Here is an 18,514-nt window from a genome sequence, read left to right on the forward strand (position 1 = left end):
TATACTGTTCACCCAGCAGTTAGTAATACAAAATTCAAATAATTAATCTCTAATAAAATTTTATCAACAGTAATCTCACTAGACGTTTTGATTTATCTAGAGAAAATCAAAACTCGAGTGGGATTTAATTGACTATTACACGATTAGAAGAAAGTATATAAATATTAGAAGTAACGAAGTACTCCAATACAATAAAATATTAATTGACTTACGAAAATACAACTGTCTTCAAATTTATTATTGTACCATCTCAATATTACAAATATTACGCTAGATGCATGCTAGATGATAGTAGTGAGCAATGCCTTCTCGTCGAGAAGTTCTCGATCTATTATACACGATGGCAATGTTACTAGTCAAGAAGGCTTTGTTGATTCAGTTTCATTTTTATTAAAATGCAACATTCCACTTCAATTATCCGAATCCCAGTAATCAACGTCACTTGACAGATGATTTTCAATAAATCTTAATATTAAACAATCTCTGATACGTGACTATCCATAATATCATATAGCAGAAGCTATAACATAACCTAACTAATATACACAAGTGTTAGAAAAGTTTTAATTAACAACGATGACATAAAAATAAACATGAATAATTTTAAAAGGAATAATTATTGAATGTACAATTTTCAAATTTGAATGTGGTTGGTGGTTCAGTTGATGTTATATTGGACGTGTGCGTAATAGAAGTGGAACTCTTTGAATTAGGGCTACATGGTGTATTCAACTTATTCAGGATTTCCGAATGAATAATTTTAAAAGGAATAATTATTGAATGTACAATTTTCAAATTTGAATGTGGTTGTGGTTGATGGACGTGTGCGTAATAGAAGTGGAACTCGTTGATTTAGGCCTACATGGTGTATTCAACTTATTCAGGATTTCCGAATGGTGCTCTTCATTTATTTGTAAATCGGATTTCAGAAGATGCATAGGTATGATCAGTGATTTTTATTAATTCTTGTTCTTGAATGCCAATGCGAGTCATATTTGAAACTGCTGTGCATCGACTGGAGTGGTTTGTAATTTTATATATATATTTTTTCTTTTTGACGTCCAGACCAGCGCAGTTTCAAATGTTGGCAAACAAAGAAACAAATGCTAGGGACGCGATAAAATTAAACAAACGCTAGGGACGCGATAAAATTGTGCGATAAGCAGCCATGATTGGTTGAAATACGTCCTTTCGTACCGTTTTATTGGACAAAAGTAGTATGACGTAGTAAGAGTGTAATAGTCTAGTTAAAATTTTATTTTACTGTTAATCTTCATTTAGTATTACTTTTCCCCTATCAGATCTACTTTAATTTCCTTCAAATGTAAATTAGAAAAATATCTTATGATGAGTTGCCAGACCTAACGCGTTGCAAATATTTAATGGAATATGTTCCACTGTATTTATTTTTATTTTTTTATTTTTTATCTTTTTTGTTTCTTATTTTTATTGTGTAATCATGTAAATCGTGTTTATTTATCACTTAACGCCAATATGTATCCCACTGTGTTGTTTTTTATTATTAATCTATTTTTGTGTGCATTTTATTCAATTGTCGGTTTCTGGTTTAATTATGTAAATCCTACTTAATTGTAATCTAATACTAATATGTATACTAATGTGTTTATTTTTATTTCTACTGTGTATATTTTTTATTGAATTATCGGCTTCTGTTTTTATGTGATTCGTATTTGATTCTAACAACATTAATATGTATTCCACTACGTTTATTTTTATTTTATGAGGTAAATTTTTATGTAACTATCTCTTTTGGTCTCATTATGTACCTAAATTGTATCAGTATGTAATTACTTAATTCTGATCCAGTTTTATGTTCAACTATGTAAGCAAGTTTTAATTCTGGTTGAGTGTAAGAGAAGGCCTTACGGCCTTAACTCTGCCAGGTTAAATAAAGCCATTATGATGATGATGATTATTATTATTATTATAAAATTTATTTATTTATTTCATTACGTTCGAAAGATGAAATGAGAAAGTAGTAGCCCGCTCAGCGGTATTCAGCGCATCATCTTTTGACAATAAAATCTCACGGCTTGTACTGTACATTACATTAAAGATGTAATATATTGGCTTAATTTGCTGGAACTGTTAACTATCCTCTCACAACTTTTCAAAATATTTCTAGACAAACGCTGGATTTCGTCTCTATCGATAGTATTGAACTTAGTTAATTGTCCGATTCATTCAATTTACGAACGACTGTTGTTTTACAAGGCTTTAGTTTTAACATTTTAGTCGCTTTCTATCCTTTGTTTGGTATTTGTAATCAACAGTCCGAAGACTGCTTGAAACCTAATATTATGTGACACTAGTAAGGCTACACTTATAAGACAACAAAGCCAGGAGATGATGGGTTAGGGTGGCCGTTTCCTTTCCCCCATTGCATAGGCCTACATCGCTGACTAGTAACATAGTTAACTAAAGACTTGAGATGTATGCAACAATTTTATTGTTCTTCCTCTGGTATTGGAAAATAACCACATGTATAGAATTCAGAATGGATCTAAGAATGTTGTGAATGAATCCGTCTATGGTCCGGTCCCCAAAACGCCAAGCGTCGTGTTCTAAAGTTAGTTTATTATTTGTGCATGATACCGTCAAATGTTTCACCTATTAGACCGCTGGCTGGTTCGCTTTTAGAGGGTCGAATCTGGGATGAATCCATGAACGTATGCTCACTTTAGTCCACTATGCAGTCTGTATTTGTGATTATTGTTTCATTCGACAGATGGCCTGAGTGGCATTCATGCATCTGATATTGACAGATACGCCATTCTACCTCACCCTGACAGAGCCAATTTACATCCCGAAACGAGCCTCTAATAAATCATAGGACTAGGCGCTCCTCGCACTTTACATCCCACATCATCACTAGAGACTTGCGTCTGGACAATCTCAAGCAATCCGAAACACTGAGAATGGGCTCACAACAGGAAGAAACTTGGGTGTGAGCTCAAACTACGCATGCGTGAACTTCTTATGCAGTGTCAGCGTGATTCTTAGTTGGATGTATTTTGGCGTGCACATTCCTGATCAAATCAAAAAGTCCCCTTCGTACTCCGGTTACACATCTTGCTTACTTATATGAGGGTTAGATTTGGTTAGTTTAAGATTTTATTAACCAAGTCCGCGCATGCGCAGTTTGATCTCACAGCGACGTTCTTCCTGTCGTGAGCAGCATGTAAATGGTGTAGGTATGTATAGAATATAGCTAGGCGACATCCAAACCCTAATTATACAGTTCAGGTCTGCTGTTCAATGAACATGCGAAAACAAACTAAACTAAACGCTTAGAAATCAGAACTCTAATAGACAAATTTGGTAGTGAGCACTTCATTAGAAATGAAGGAAATCTATTTTATCAGAAATAAGGAGAAATACTTCATTTAAAACGCTTAAAATGTAGCCTATGTGTTTCTATAATTCTTCTGTACGTGCATGAATATTGATATTTTTAGATCTTCTCCCTAGAAGGATAAAATTATTAGGTTTTATCTCAATTTTAATCTTCTTAATCTTTAGATGAGGGTAACTATTTATTAGTTATTCCTTTAATAATAGTATTGTAGAAACACTGATTCAATATTATGTGCCAACGAACTCTTAAACGCCAGGAATTGACATGTCTTAAATCAAAGCCAGGAAGAGAAAGCTGTCAAATAATTGTAATGAAGTCAGCTACCTAATAGGGTTTGAAATATCTCGTGCTCTAAAGCCTTTTAATAGAATAGAATTTCTCAAAAGAGTAATGATTAAAATAGCTTAAATAACTTGTCCATAAGAAGTTTTTAATTTTGAAAAACTACCAATTTCTCGACCAAGTATCGAGAGAATAATTTAGAAAATTCCTGATTATATTCAAGAGGAAGGTTAAAAAAAGAAGCAAGAAAAATAGTATATTATTCACTGGTTCTTGATGACAGCAGTGACATTACTGACACAGCAAAGCTTGAGATTTTTATCCGCGGGATTGATCAAGATGTTAGTGCAGGAACCACCACTGGTTGCAGTTTTCATACCAAGTAGCTTTCCCCCGTCTCTTTACTTCATAGGCTGTCTGTCGCATGTAGTAATCATTGTAGCTCGAGTTTTGGTCACCACTGATTTAAATGGATTTTATTTATAGTAAAAATAAGGAGTAAAGAAGTTCCGGGTAACAAGTAGTCATGGCGACTAAAAATTTTCATGTAGCCCCTGAATTGTTTTATTGAGCTCAACATTTTTTAAGACTTTGATTTCTTTTATGTCACTACCACTGATACATAATGTTAACAATAGCGATTGTAGGAACAAATACGAATGTGCTTTTTTGATTAATATTGTTATATTTCTTGAGCATCTCATGATGTTATCAGTACACAGCTTCACTGAAGAGCACAGAGCGTCTCTGAGAGCGTGTATTTGCACTGCATAGATATTTAATTATGTTTATTATAGTTCAGTAAAAGCATCTTTATCTTAGCTCTAATGGTCTTCTCATTGTATGTGTGGGCAAAATGTGCTGGTTCCTCAAAATTTTGAACTCTTGTCTATCCCTGATAAAAATATGTTATTGCATATAAGCTGCCTTTCAATACATGCTTTGTCATTGTTGTTATTAAATCCAAGTGGTATTTTGCACGTGATTGCTATTTCTGTTGTCCACCGACTTATCTCTTTCAAGTTTTATACCGATCGGAGTCGCAGTGCTCTTGTCGTGTTTTGACTACAGGACACGGATGGAGATAAACATCAGATTATTCAGTACAGTTCTGTCTGAAGATTAACTAACGTAACCTGTCCTATATGTACTACGAAAAGGCGAATCCCGTAGCGAATTTAACAAGAAAAGTCAATGTAACCTAATTTAATGAGCATGTGTAGTAAAATACACTTTTGATATTACACACTACATAATACGTACCTTTATCATTGTAGCGGCTTAATACCAAGGCAAGAATCCTCATCTGCAGCTCCTATGGAGCTATCACCAAATGAATTAATATCACTATGAGCTGTTTCTGTGGCACTATCACTGTCAATAGTATTTTCATTACCACTATTAATTATTTCAGATTCGCTTCCAAAATGAACACCAACATTAATTAATATTCTTTTTTTTATTTCGCCCTCAATAAGAGCGTCCCTACGCCAGTTAGTCATTCTCAATATTTTTTGTGCGAGATCGTGCGTATTTGCTTGTTTTCCGCACAGAACCAATACGCGGTAAGTGTGAAATACCACATTCAGTATTCCCAACCTAACACACATAACAATTTCTCTCTTCTTACCGCTTAAGCGCGACATTCATTTTACTGCTTTAGGCTTTTAACATATTATTTTTAGAGACGTTTAACATAGTGATAATTATAAATTGGAAACTTACCACTGCAATTTCGCCTAAATCGCAATGTTAATTATTGTTTTAAGTATTTGCAAAAATTAAGTAAAGTCTACTACTCCACGAAACTTATTGCATTCCTGATACAAGTAACATTAAGGAAGCCGTGAAAAAATCAACAAGATTCCAGATGCCGATGTTATTACTGCAATATGTTATATAAATAATATTGTTAAAATATTAAAATGAAAAATAAATCATTACATAACCTTACCGTTTGTTTTAAGTTCGCATTTATAGACTGGGGGAAAAAAAGACACACGTATATTACGGCCTGCTGGAGTATAGTAAACACAGAAAACATTTTATAGCAACAATGTTGAAGAAAGATATTTTGGTTTTCCGAAGTTGCCGTCATTAAACAGAAACCAACATGGAGATTTCATTGCAACTAATTAGAAATTCCTCTTTCAGGTATGTAATAAACGATCTTCGCACAAAATAATGTACGATACACGAGCGGTATGTTTGTTTTCATGTTCGAGGAAAAGATTGAAAAAAGCGAAACGTAGTTGAGTTTTTTCAATCTTTTCCTCGAACATGAAAACATCAACATACCGCTCTTGTAACGTATATTACTATTGTGCGAGATCGTGCGTATTTGCTCGTTTTCCGCACAGAACCAATACGCGGTAAGTGTGAAATACCACATTCAGTATTCCCAACGTAGCACACATAACAATTTCCCTCTTCTTACCGCTTAAGCGCGACATTCATTTTACTGCTTTAGGCTTTAGATATTTTGGTTTTCCGGAGTTGCCGTCATTAAACAGAAACCAACATGGAGATTTCATTGCAACTAATTAGAAATTCGTCTTTCAGGAATGTAATAAACGATCTTCGCACAAAATAATGTACGATAGACGAGCGGTACGTTTGTTTTCATGTTCTCGGAAATTAAAAAAGCTCAACTACGTTTCGCTTTTTCAATCTTTTCCTCGAACATGAAAACGTCAACATACCGCTCTTGTAACGTATATTACTATTATGTAGGCGCACGCACGAGACCAATCCGTTGACATTAGGTTTGTTCTCACAGCAATTCCAAACTGGTTTGAACAGTTCCGGTCATGCGCACATGGATTTTTACTGTTCGCACAGCGCAAATTTCAAGCTCTGACTGTTTCTGACTAATAGTCAAGCGTTCGTACAGCGTGTCAAGCTATCACAAATCGGTTCCTGACAGTCGGAATTGATTTGCGAATCAAGTGCAAACCAATCTCCAATCATAGATGACGCATGCGCATTAAGATAGTTTTGCCATTTTTTCTGCATGTTGTTTACAACATAACCTATACGAGTATGCCCTAAATATATAATCGTATTTTTAGTACTGTTGTCTTCATATAATTTCCATTTTTCGGGAATGTAATACTATATATAAGCGTACGTACTATTCTAAAGTTTTACCACATAAGTTATAAGCGTAGACCTAATATTATTTTTTATGCAATAGCTCTAACATTTAATTCTCTGGATACGTCATGTCAAGCTTTTTTTACTTAATGTGTAAAATATATAGCATAGACGAATTTAATTATTTTATTTTAGTTCTTTTTTAAAACAAAATTCACAGTTTGTGATTATGATGAGTTGCCTATGCTCTTGATAAAGATATCGCTATATTTCAGAATACCACTAAGTACTTATGTATCAAGACTGTGCAAATTGAAAATAATTTAGAAACATGTTTTTTATTGATGATACAGGGGTAGATAAAAAATAAATAAGTGTATAAAAGAGAGATGTCTTCTGCACCAAAAATAAATAATTCAATGATGAAATAACGGTATATATGTAACTTCTTACGTGGTATTATCCTGAAGTCGTTCCCAGATTAATTATAATAAAATTATTGTCCGGAAGTGTTTTAAAATAGGGGTTAGGCTAATTTACGCCTGTAATAATAATTGTTCTTTCAGATGTCTGAATCAAACAATTCTAATGATAACGATATAGAATAAATATCCATATGAGTTAGACTTGCTGGAATTATTTGAGGAAAGAGACAGGCCTAAAAATGAAATTCATTTTCAACATATTATCCCTAGATACAATACCACGAATTTATTATTCCCGTGTAACCCGCCATGTAGCAGAGAAAATCTCTCTCTCTCTCTCTCTCTCTCTCAACAATTTGAGGTATAAAAATATTTTAATTAATTGATTCTGCTGTCGTAAGTTGAAAACTTTAGACGGCAGTGGTTCCAACCAGTTTGAAAATGCGTTCGTACAGCTGAAATCATGAATGGTTTGAAATTGGTTTTCATGCGCACTAGGTGAAGTTGAGACAGTTTTCAAACAGTTCTCAAACCATCACAAACTTGCTGTGCGAACAAACCTATTATCTCGCTTAACTTATATAACGCTTTGTGACCTCTCTTAGAGACTTTGGGTGCTATTCACAGACATTTCGCAGCACGCGCTACGAGCGTACTAAGTTAGTCCCGGCTATCCACTGGTTACTTGTACAGAATTCAAATCATATCATATATCGCTAACACTGGTTTATGAATACGAAAAACGCTGATCGTCCACCGGAAGCCCGCGCAAAAAATGTCTATGAATACGACCTTTTAGGTTTAGGTTCCTACATTTTGTGTTGCGACTTTATGTTTTATCATACCCCCATACCAATTCAATCGGCGACAGATCACAGTGATAATCTCAGAAATGTGAAGCCTCTCTCCCGAAGAATTCTGTCTATCTTGTATGCGGTTGGAGGTTTTGCAATTTTTACAATATGTAACAGTTCTGCTTTCGTAAGATCTTCTGTGAAGTGTATGTTATTTTCTCATAGCCAGGTCTGAATTTCAATTGTGCGGTTACTGCTGGGTGGGGCCTTATTTTCTCGAACAGTGTGGTAGGGAGCACTCTCGAACACCACAATGGCACCTTGTGGAAGATTCGAAATCAATTTTTTTCTCCAGACACTTGTAATTATTACCATTCTGCCAGTCATGGTAATCGGCAGATTTTGTCTTCGAATCATAAATTAGTTCTGCACCTTGAACAAAGTCCATATTACCCCTCTGCGTGCACTAATATCAGCCTTTCTCCCACGCTAGAATACTGAAGTACTCCAGGAAAAGATTCATGCTGCCAACATTTGTTGACAGTATAGTGTTACATTGATCCAAGTCTCGTCTGTATAAAATAATAACAGGTTTTGAGAACTTTTCTCCATTTTGCCTTATTGCTCTCAAGTAAGGGGTGCGACGTGCTACATTATCGTGGCGTTCTATGAACACTAAAAGCTTGTTTTTACATTTGCTGAACTTGAATCCTATATCTTGTATGATTTCCCTAAATGTACTGTACCCACCCTTGAAATTTAATTCAATTTTTGCAAACGGGAGAAGTTTCCGAAGAGTTGGAATTTCCTTCCTCACTTCATAAAATTCCTGGAATTTCTTTCTAACCCCACACTTATCGAATTCATCAAGATTAATTTTATGTCTCTGTTTGCGTATATTTCTAGGAGTTTTATTTTTTATCCTGTTGCACATGCTTTCTCAACATTCTTTATAATGTTTTAAACAGTTGCTACGGATTTCGCTACTCGTTCAGTTGCTTTTTTGAGCGGAATGGACTGACCGTTTATATTTTCATACTCGCAGAACTGGATAACATTGTATATTATCTGCTTACCGTCTGAATGTGTCACTGCACGAGAAGGAACCTCCATGCCTCCATGCTCCATCACTACAACCAGAGCGGATAGAAGAGGCGCTCTGATACAACTACGCACTCACACAATGTCACATGACTATGTTCGGATTGGAGCGATTAATTTCTACTAACCCGCACAGTACAAGCACCCCCTCTACGTTCTCCTTCCGACTGCTATAGTTCCAACCTCTGACGTCGGTATCGAAAACGTAAAAGAGCTGACAGACATATGATTGTGTAAACACAGAGTACCAGAATGTGCGAAAAGTTAGTTATATTGTTATACATTTAACCCTGGCATTGAGAATAATATTTTTAGCTTTGGTACAATTTGGTATAATAAATTGGGGTGGACTAGCACCATCTGTACTTAATCCATTAATTTTATTACACAGAAGATTAATAAAAATTTGTCTGACCAAAAATATGGATTACCCAACAAATTTAATTTAAACAGATATTAATGTATTGCCCATTGAAGAAATTTATAAATATAGTTTACTTACTGCCATAGAAATCAAATAAAACATAAAGCTAATAGACATGAATATCGTACTCGAAAACAAAAGTATACTTTCCCATTAATTGAGCCTAAATGTCATACAAGTGCAGCTCTTAAACATGGTGCTAGTTTCGGCCCAAGACTTTATAATAAAATTACAAACCATTTTCCAAATTTGAAATATTTTAAAATTGAAGCTTTTAAAAAGGAAATTTGTAAAATTATCCATTATATATGATATTAACAAATGTATTTTTTTACCTTTTATTTCTGTCGAATATATTCATGTTTTTGTTGAATATCACTGGCTTCTGTCGGATTGTCAATTTATATTAAATGTGTATTTTCCTCTCTTTTTCTCCTTCTTCTTTATTCTTATTCCTTTGTTGTATTTATTGGTTTATATTAAGGTACTTACTATATTTAGGAAACTGTCCTTGTAAATTTTATGTTATATTATTGACTAAGACCACACCGTACACGAGCCTGGCTCTTACGGTGGTGGCTAGAAACATATTTGTTTTATAAATGTAATTTGTACTCACTAGCTAGCTAGTTAAATAAATAACCCTAGATCATATATATATATAAACAGATAGTTCATCCCTATGTTAAAATCGGTAGCACTTCGAAGAGAACAACCGCCAGGATCGCCACTCGCCCGCAGTAAACGAACACGAGATGGCAGCACAGTCGCTAATACAATTCAAATGGGAGTTATGACGTGACTCCTTATGTCACAACCAGATGGCAGCATAGCAAACCTGGCAAAAGTTGTTACCGTCAAATCCTATAAAGGCCGAGCAATCTGGCTATATATGACCTAGGATTTAACTTGTATTCAAAGTGACCAAATGCAGGTCTCTAATCATCACCGAAAGCCATTACTACTTCCAAGACTTAACCCTAGCCTTTATTCAGACATTGAAGATAATAGATGAAGTGAGGAAGATGTTGAATGTGTTGATGGAATGAAAGAATAAAACGGGAGAACACCGAAAATCCAACTGAACGAAGGCATGGCGATGGGTTCCCCCCTTTCCCCGCTCATCAGCAACATCTACATGGAATATTTCGAGGAACTGGCCTTATCTACTGCCATCCATAAACCTACCTTGTGGCTCCGTTATGTAGATGCTACATTCATAATATGGCCTCATAGTCCCCAATTATTAGATGGCTTCTTAATACATCTTAACTCACTCCGCTCATCTATCCAGTTCACGATGGAATTGGAAAAATACAATTGTCTGCCATTTCTAGATGTATTAGTCACGAGGGACCAAGACAAACTGGCAACCACAGTCTACCGGAAATCCACACATACGGGGAGGTATCTTCATTTCCAGTCAAACCATCCCACACATGTAAAGAGAGGCATTATATCTACCCTCCTCAACAGGGCTAACTACATCTGTAGTAAAGAATCCGACCCTCAAAATGAAGTAGAATCACTCACTAACACTTTTGCAACGAACGGTTATCCCCAAGAATTCATGAAAAAAGGCCATAAATTATAACCAAAAAAACAAGAACGTTCCTCCCCCTGACCCCCTGAGTACCATAGTTATCCCATATGTAAAAGGCACCTCCGAAAAATTCAAGAAAATCTCCAAGAAATATAACATCAGTGCGGTCTTCAAATCAGAGAATACACTCAGCCGAATCCTGTCCAACAACAAACCCAAACCTAACTACATGGATAACAGAGACTGCATTTATAACATTCCGTGTGAATGCGGTGGCGTGTATATAGGTGAAACGAGTAGACCTCTGTCCATAAGAATTAAGGAGCACAAGTACAACTTCAAACAATGCCTAATAGATAAATCAAGAATAGTACAACACAGCTTTGAATCCGGACACAAAATAAAGTGGGAAAATACTACAATCCTATAAACTGAGCGTTCTCTGACACAGAGAAAATACAAGGAAGCCGCACATATGAGTTTTTCGGACAATTCCATTAGTCAACCTAGTCTAAATCTTCCGGATATTTGGTTACCCATAGTTGAACAAGACATCAGAATTATTCAATACAAGGGGAAGAATGCTGTCACCAACACCACGTAGACCATCTGGGGTCATCTCCACCATTAGAAAACGCAACCTAGTGTTGCAGCTTAGTAGTTAGTAGTAATGTCTGTTACCGCTAGGTGGCAGAAGTAGTTTTTTTATCATGTCCTTTGTTACTAGTTTTTTTTTTCCTTTTTTATCTTTCTTTTATTTTCTATCGCGGTATCATAACACTTGTTCATTTTTTAGTTCCCCGCCCCCTCCTTTTGTGTGTCTTTCATCAATTTTTTTAGCCACTTCAAGCCCATCTTTTTTATTCCGTTTGGTTTAGTGCCAACATACTGCTATTGACTTCGGGTTTTTCTTAATTAGAATCTCCACCTAAGCCAGGAATCAACGATCAGTCATACAGATTAGCTGTACGTACGATCCCAACAGTAGGTTTTTTTCCTTTCTCTCCTTCCTTCCTTCCACCTGAAGACGAAGGGAGAACCACCCTTCGAAACGTTGTGTCTTAATTTTTGATTGTGACAACCAGCAATGGAAAAAGTCCAAACCTCTCACCTAAACATTACCGAAAATCTACTTTGTTCACAACAAATTCTAGGACAAGGATCGAACTCGGGCCTCTTGTGCAGAAGACAAGCTCACTAGCGCTCAACCACAAACGCGGCAATAACACGTCTCCACTATATTAAATAGGCCAAGTTATATTCAATTCAAGTAAATGTATGTAATTTGATCCAACACTCCCTTACTTCTGTAAACAAACAACTAGGTAATTGATTCCCACGTGCTTAAACAGACGATTTAATAGGTTTCGTCATAATACGTTTAGCATTCGCAGGCTTCGAATTACAGTAACGTCTGAAGAGGAATACATGTATGCTGTGTTCATCTTGCGACAATATGAATTCCTAGGCAACACCACACCGAAATAGCTTCTCGGTTTAGATATGACAGTACAATTTATATTTTATACTACTTCATTTCCTAACATGCTCATCGATAGATTGTTTCTAGATTGTGTTAGGTGGAGAATCGGAATAATACCCTCTTCACCCACTTCTTCCCAGCGTTTTTATCTGCCATCAGATGAGAAAAAAACAGTGAGCTCCTAGTAATCCTACCTAGGAGGATTTAGAAATCTTGAGCTATATATTTAAGAAGTGACACCACACGTCATTTACATTAGAATCATAGCAGATACTGAAACTGACAAGCTTGAACCACACTACACGTAAACGTAATTTACTTATGATTTTATTGTAAATATTGAGTAATGTTTTTTTTTTCACACAATAAACAATAATGATATAAATAGATCATTCTCAATATATATTGCATTACTTCCCCGGACGTATAGAGATGTCGCCTCCCATAGTGTATGCTGTATTCCAACCAGGAGAAAGTATCAGGGGAATGAGACGCAGCGGGCTAATGCTGTGAATGAATGTTGATGTCATATGATGTCATAAGATCACACACGTGGGTACACACATCTCCATTGGCTAACTCTCAAAGCACAAACGATAACACTGATACACACATATTTATACTACCCTAGTTACAAAATTAGATCACGGTTAATCTCCTGGTCTTTTAATACCTCCATACAGGAAATAACATATGCGTGGGAGCGCATGTTTTTTAAACTGACGTTATAACGTAATATTATCTATCTACTTCGCTCCAATAAATGAGGCAATAATAAGCATTATCCCTTCACGGTTAATCTCCTGGTTGGAGAACAGTATGTGTTACGCGCCAGAAAAAGTTCAAGGGCGGTTGTCAATAGTTGTATAAATGCAATTCATCTCAGTCTGAGTTAGCTAAGGCATTGCTAATTCGTGCTTAATGTAATGCAAGGTATTGTGTTTTTATTAATTGTTGAAAGAAATAACTATTCGTGCGTAACGTAGTGCAACCTTTTTAACTGTTTAGAACTATATAGGACGTTGTAGCGAGTTTTTTAAATTTAAAGTTATGCAAAAAGTGAAAAAAAAATATTCTACAAGTCATTTCGAACATTTTGTAAGAAGAGATTATTCGAATATTTCAGCAGAACAATATTCGGAAATGTATAATAATAATAATAATAATAATAATAATAATAATAATAATAATAATAATAATAATAATAATAATGCTTTATTTTTTCTGGCAGAGTTAAGGCCGTGAGACCTTCTCTTCCATTCAACCAGAGGATAAAATGGAAATACATGATAATATAGTGTTAGTACACCAGAAAGTTAAAGGTATAGCTACCTAAGACAAGATCGAAACAGAAAAAAAAAATATGCATAAGCCAGAGGATTATCGAACTTAATTATTTACTTAAACTAGATGACAAACTAAATTATATGATTACTTTATAAACTAGTTAAAATTTTGATTTTCAATATATAACCTGAGACACTCTGCGTTCTAAAATAGGATGCTTCACTTTGGACTTGTAAACTTTTAAGATCGGGGATATTACATATAAATCGAACACAGGCATTATGGATACGCTGTAATTTTTTGTCAGGTAATAGCTGAGATCACTTAAAAGGAAGTCGCAGTAATCGAACTGCGGCATTATAAGTCCTGGACTAATATGTGTTTTAATTTAAAATAAAAAAATATTCGTCGAAGTAAGCGCAGTAGGCTATAGAAAATACTTTTTACATACATTTTACGTGTTCATCGATATGAACACCCAGATTTTTCACAATTGCACTAAACGGGATGTCAGTGTTATTTACAACTACGGCGGGAAGAACAGATTTTTAAATTTCGATAGAAGTCTCTGATATCCTAGTAAAATAGCCTAAGATTTTTCAGGGTTCTGAATCAATCCAAATTTCTGTGACCAGGACGTTAGAGATTTTAATCCGAATCTAATTTATTTATACTGTCATTCACCGAATCAGGACTAGTGTGGATATACAGTTGTAGATCGCCTGCATAAAGATGGTAACGACAGTGTCTTATTGCTTCTGAAACGTCATTTACATATATTGAAAACAGGAGAGGCCCTAAAATAGAACCTTGGGGAATCCCAGTCTCCACGATGTGCCATGCTGAAAATCGGTCATTAAAATAAACACTTTGCAAAGGATCGCGAAGATAAGATTCCATCCAGGCGATACTACCCTCAGAGAAACACAATACACGTAACTTGCCCAGGAGGATATCTACGTCAACTAAATTAAATGCTTTGCTGAAATCAAGTAATATTAATATTGTCACCTGTCGATTGTCCATTGCTTCGCATGCATCTTCAGTAATTTTGGGAAGGGCTATAGTTGTGCTGTGCCCTGACCTGAAACCTGACTGGAAGGGATTAATAAGATTATAAGAATTAAAGTAATCTGTTATTTGCTTGTGAACAATATATTCCAAAGCCTTTGAGAGAGTAGGAAGAATGCTGATGGGTTTAAAGTCACTGGTTGCAGAAGGGGAATAATTTTCGGAAGGGGCCGCACTATGGCTTTTTTTCCAAATTTTAGGATAAGTGGCGGTTATGAGTGAAGAATTGAATATATGAGGCAGTGTAGGAAGTATAATGTTAATTATTTTATTCAAAAGAATTATACTGATTCCATCTGTACTTTGTGATTTTGTTTTAATCCGTCTCTCCAGACTTCAGTTGATGTAATGTCTGAAAAGTAAAATTTATCTCGTAAAGTCGAGGGTTTGTGGAATGTAAAATATGTATTGAAGCAGAAGGACACGTTGAACACCTCTTGTAACATAGATAAAAAGAATATATTATATTCATTTTTAAGTTGTTTGTAAACATTTTGTCCATTAAACGGGTTTTCAGAAACTAAAATAACTACCGTAGAAACTGCGGCCGATTTCATGGTGACTATATGAGGTGTAGGCCTCTACAAGAAGATGCCGGTGAGCTTGCGATGTGAGAAGAGCGTCATAATACATTATGGAGGACCCTATATTTAAAAAAAGTACTAGAAAAAATACGTATTTTCAATGTTAAGCATTAAGAGTCTCCAAAGTAACCTGTACAGAACTTAATGTGAAACCTGGAAGAAATGAATTCCATTCCATAAGCTGTTCTATCGGTAGCTGTTTGAATATTCCTGATCTTTATACAAAATCTGGAAATATTCCGTTTATCACACATAAACATTAATGTATAATATTATAGCATAATTAAATGAAGTGCTGGCATATCATCAAATTTACTTTTAAAAAAGTTGGCGCCGTCAACAGTTCAGAGAGAGATAATCTCCTAAACTCACCTCGGCTGAAGTGGTGCCACAGAAGTATACGGTGTTCGGAAATTTCAGCAAATAATACATCGTTCCAGTGACGATTATGAGCGGGCTCATAGTGAAATCTCTTCTGGATGTAGAGAGTCCCGACAATAAGGACAGGTTTGACACGGCCAAAACAAAGGAAATGGCAAAATTAATTAGAATCTGGCACGAGTAGATTTTGTTGAGGCGTTCCGAGAGTCGGCACAAAACGTTCCAGTGATTCAGGAGACAAAGAACACTCATTTTAGACACTGATCCATTCTTAACTTTCATTACGTATTTGCCGTGTCGTTCAAGATGAAGAATATTTCTGTTTACATTGTTGAACTGTTGTTTTATCACCCATAAGAAAGATGCAAATTGAATCTCTGGTAAATCCAGGGAAAGTTCACAAAACAAGTTAAAGAGCGTCGAGAGTACTTCATCGGAGCCCATCACATACTTCACATACAGCACATATGACAAGACGAGGGACAGTGGCGGCATGAGTAGCAACAATGCAAGAGTCGGAAAGCGCGACAGTTGGAATATCGACAAAATGTTCAGCAGGTCGACAATTCTACCGATATGCACGTAGTTGAGGAATAAAATCGACACATACGCAAGGTATATGAGCAACATCTGTATGTATGCCATGGCTGTGGAAAAGAAGAGATATTTCAGCACAGTGATGGAGAAAGTTGTGTGCATCAGCAATTTTGTAGCAACGCTCATCAGTATTACCAGACTCAGTAGAGACCATGGCCGAGACAAGGTCCACTGCACATGGTCTGCGCTCTTGTATGGGAAGAAGCAGAATAGTCTGGAAATTTTAAATACTAACACCACGACACTACTTCCCATCGCAGGATTAGAGTTGCAACGTGCAGAACGAACCTCGTAAATTTGAGTGGATCTTTAACGACAACTTTCATTAGCGCAATACTTAGGAAAATTATTTCACATTATGTATTTTATATTATTCACTCGCTGTAATTATTGTAACATGTTTGTCTGAAATCAATATATAAGACCATAAGGACTGAAGATATGTTCCATAAATTAGATGTGAATGATTGAATAATTGACCTAATTGTATAGAAACATAATAATATTATCGAACAAATGTTATTGAAGGACATCTATGTTTTAAAAACTTCAATTATTTTAAGTGAAATTTTCTTTCCAATGCTGCATGCTTTAAATATTTAATTCTGTATGTTCTATTATATTTTCTGTGAATTGAATTAAGTATATAGGCCTACATACATTCATTGTTGTAAATGGAATATAGATCTATAGAAGTTGTAGAGATGGATTGTGATAAAAGTAAATTATATTACAGAGTACCTCCTTACTTACAAATGCCTTTTAAGCTCGATTCACATTATACGTCACATCAACGTCGCATCACGGACCAGCAGCGTTACATCAAAACATTGTACAACGCGTTTTGTATGGCAGCGTTCACATATACAGGCAACGTCACGGACCGTCAACGGCACGGGCCATTCTCGAGGAGAATGTTTTGACGTGATGGAACCTGTACGTGGACGGTTTTTTTCTGCTAGACAGCTAGACTCTAGCAGCACCGTTAAACATTAACACGTCATAGCTGCTATGAGAGACAATCAATTGTACTGTAATTTTTAGGATTCATATATAAATGTCTAAGGAAAACAGAGAAAAAAATTGGAATCAAAATCTTTTTTTGGACAGTGAAAAAAAAATACGAACTTCGAAACCACCCTTTCAAAATAGACATTGACACTCTCAAAAGTGATGAGCAACACCTTATCACGTTACATGGGGAGTCAAAGCGAGATAAATGTTTAGAAAGAATGGAAATTACTTTTAAAAGTGGCTGATATTCAAAACCTGTACCGGTTTGCGAGTTACGGCGAGTTTAATGCGGGGGTTTGCGTGGCGGACTTTCTTATGCAGAGTGACAACTTTTATCTGTTAGAACTGCGGATTCTCATAGAAATCTTTCTCATAGAAATCTTTCCATTACTTAAGATTTTCGAGTTAACCGTGAGTTTTGAAATGTAATTCAAAGATTCCTAGTACAGAATATAAATAACATCTATGTCAATTAAACACTAGAATGGCATAATTTGAAATTGAGAAAAAAGAAAAGAAAAAATTTATTATTGTATTACTGTAATAATAATTATTTTTATTATTACTATTATTGTTATTATTATTATTATTATTATTATTATTATTATTATTTTGAAAACAAATTTGAAATCAGAGCGATGATTTCTATGAGAATCCGCAGTTCTAAAGATAAAAGTTGTCACTCTGCATAAGAAAGTCCGCCACGCAAAAACCCGCATTAAACTTGCTGTAACTCGCAAACCGATAAAGGTTTTGAATATCAGCCACTTTTAAAAGTAATTTCCATTTTTTCTAAACATTTATCTCGCTTTGAACCTACATCTAACGTGAAAAATAAAAAAGTTCGTCGCTTATCAACTTTTGATATGTCAATGCCTATTTTGAACTGGTGACTTCGAAGTTAGTATTTTTTTTTCTTACTGTCCATAAAAGATTTTGATTCCAATTATTTTCTTTGCTTTCCTTAGACATTTATATATGAATCCTAAACATTACAGTGCAATTGATTGTCTCTCATTGGAGATACGACATTGTTTGAGAGCATTGACTACT

The sequence above is a fragment of the Periplaneta americana genome, chromosome 3 (genome assembly GCF_040183065.1).
Source record: "Periplaneta americana isolate PAMFEO1 chromosome 3, P.americana_PAMFEO1_priV1, whole genome shotgun sequence".
NCBI lineage: Eukaryota > Metazoa > Arthropoda > Insecta > Blattodea > Blattidae > Periplaneta > Periplaneta americana.